Source organism: Alosa pseudoharengus, unplaced genomic scaffold, assembly GCF_046254945.1.
Source record: "Alosa pseudoharengus isolate Yale_2024_CS ecotype anadromous, Long Island Sound unplaced genomic scaffold, YU_APseudo_1.1 YU_APseudo_1.1_scf_23, whole genome shotgun sequence".
Classification (NCBI taxonomy): domain Eukaryota; kingdom Metazoa; phylum Chordata; class Actinopteri; order Clupeiformes; family Clupeidae; genus Alosa; species Alosa pseudoharengus.
The window spans coordinates 667,420-670,000 of NW_027468685.1; the positions used below are offsets into that span (position 1 = coordinate 667,420).

At 41.9% G+C, this 2,581-nt stretch overlaps 1 long non-coding RNA gene across 1 annotated transcript in view; it reads right to left on the reverse strand.

Annotated features, from left to right (window-relative positions):
* Positions 1 to 1,898: 1,898 nt before the first annotated feature.
* Positions 1,899 to 2,581, reverse strand: part of LOC143140024 (uncharacterized) — a 1,537-nt gene continuing 854 nt past the window's right edge. The window contains exons 2-3 of the long non-coding RNA XR_012990508.1: positions 2,066 to 2,274; positions 1,899 to 1,966 (exon numbers count right to left, since the gene is read on the reverse strand). This is a non-coding gene — a long non-coding RNA (uncharacterized LOC143140024). The remainder of the gene's footprint in view (positions 1,967 to 2,065; positions 2,275 to 2,581) is intronic.

Consider the following 2,581-nt stretch of genomic DNA (forward strand, 5'->3'; position numbering starts at 1 on the left):
GTTTCGGACTGTCTTCGCGACCTAATTGCATTTTAAAGTAGGCTATGCGTGCAGAATATATGTTATTTCAGAAGTGAAAGCATGGCTTTTGTTGTGGATTTTCTTTTAACCCTGACGAGGAGTTACTCGCTCCTCTAAAGATCCACTCATGACAACGTAGCCGGCTGATTCGGCTGACTCGCACTCATAACAACAACGTAACCGGCCCGCTTGGCTGATCCGACTGGCTAGCCTACTCTCCATACAGAGCTTGCAATGTTTCGGACTGTCTTCGCGACCTAATTGCATTTTAAAGTAGGCTATGCGTGCAGAACATATGTTATTTCAGAAGTGAAAGCATGGCTTTTGTTGTGGATTTGTTTTTCACCTTGACGAGGAGTTACTCTAAAGATCCACTCATGACAACGTAGCCGGCTGATTCGGCTGACTCGCACTCATAACCTAACCGGCCCGCCCGGCTGATTGACCCGGGTAGATAGGCTACTCAAGCAGCTCCATGAGCGTGCAGTTCGGACTGTCTGCACGACCTAATTGCATTTTAATATGCTACATCTATACAAATCTAATTATGTATAGGCTACATGCAGAACATTGAATATTATTTCAGAAGTGAAAGAATGGCTTTTGTTGTGGAATTGCTTTTCACCTCGAGGAGGAGCTACTCGCTCTCGCAGATCCACTCATGACAACGTAGCCGGCTGATTCGACTGACTCGTACTCAACGTAGCCTAACCGGCCGGCTGATCCGACTAACCCGGACTGCTACTCAGCCGCTCAGCCGTTCCAATCTTGAGTCCCATGGTCTGTGAGTCTGCAATGTTTCTGGCTCTGCGGGAAGTTAACCAGTTATCTCGGACTGCCTGCTCACTCAGTCGCTTATCCCAGATAGCAAAATCATTTTGGCCCAAATTTGGGCCAAAACTGGCATGCCATTTTGGCAAAGCTTTGGGATGATGTACGGCCCAAATTTGGGCCAAATTAGGCGTGCCAAAAGAAAAACAAAAGGCGGCCAAAACCCAGCCAAAACCAATTTTGGAATACCAAAATGTAGCCAGACATATATCCCAAAGAGTTGCCAAAGCCCCAAAACCTTGCCAAAAAGAGGCCTTAAATGACCCAAAGTGATGCCATAACTGACCCAAAGTGTTGCCATAACTGACCCAAAGTGTTTCTATTTATTTATTTATTTATTTGTTTATTTATTTATTTATTTAAACCTACTATGTCCTAGTATTCTAGGCTCATATTAAGTTATATGGTTAAACTAGGTTCTGTGTGTTATGCAAAAAAAATTAAATGAAGCAAAATATTTTAAAATTATATGTTTTATTAAAACTGTTCTGCTTGTTGCTCCTTGTTGGGAGGCAGCTGGCGGTTTTTCCTCCCACCCTCCCTATCTCCAGCCCAGTAAAACCACCTCTTCACAGCCTCCTCAATTTCTTTGTTTGTAGCAGATAATAAGCAGGATGGATTTCTCCTCACTGCATCTGTAAATGAGAACATACACAAAACAAGTTTTCAGTGTCAGTGATTTAAACAGCAATAATGTATGCTACAATCTTCTTCACTATGTGAACTGTAAGCATTGTCAAACAAACTAATCATCTGGAAGATAGGTGTGAAGGTTCTGTTGTCTGCCACATTGCAAAAATGCTTTGAGTTCAGTTAAGTTCTACTAAGAATTGGCTGACAGTTGAATGATGGTTTCAGCCTGATATCCCTATAGCTACAGGAGCCTTTGGGAAAAAAAATGTCAGAGCCGAGAACAGGATATTTGTGAACAGTGATGAACAGTTTAAATGCTTACCCATAACAACTGATTTGAGATGTAATTTCTCAAACGGGATTTTCCCGTTCAATCCCCGCCATGACATTTCTTGGCCAGATTGTTCTTAATGGCCTGCTTCAGTATGCGCCAGATACTGTCCTTCACATCCACTCCCCCTGCCAATCCAAGAGTGATGACCTATAAAAGAACCAGTGGTATTATTTATTCAAAATAAAAGTACTATTGTTTGATAAATCACTCAGCATACCATTCTAAGAGAAATCAAAAGGAGCTCACCAATTCCTGGTGAAGGTCCCTGCTTGCGAGGTTGCGCTCCAAGACCTCCAGTGCCCCCTCATCCCCCAGGGGAAAATAAGCAGTATGCCTGGTGGTGGTGCACATCTGACCTCCCCGGATGGATTTGTGGAGGTCCTGAAGAATGCGGATCATGGTCTTCTGCTGGTCCAGCAGAATTTGTTGGTTTACCAACAGATCACGCAGAAGAGCTATAAAAAAAAAAAACATTAAGCATTAACAGGCAGATTTAAATAATCCTAAATGCATGTATGTGTGTATGTACATATCTATCTGTAGCCTGTAGCCTACTTGTTAATTGATAGGCCTATCCTTAATTTTATTGCTCTAGACATCTGAATAAATCATAGCCTACTGATATTCCTAACAGTACAAGAATATCAGAATGGAATTTCCCCTTGGGAATCAATTATCTATCTATCTATCCGTCTGTCTGTCTATCTATCTGTCTATCTATCTATCTATATATCTATCTATCTATCTATGATTCAACCACAA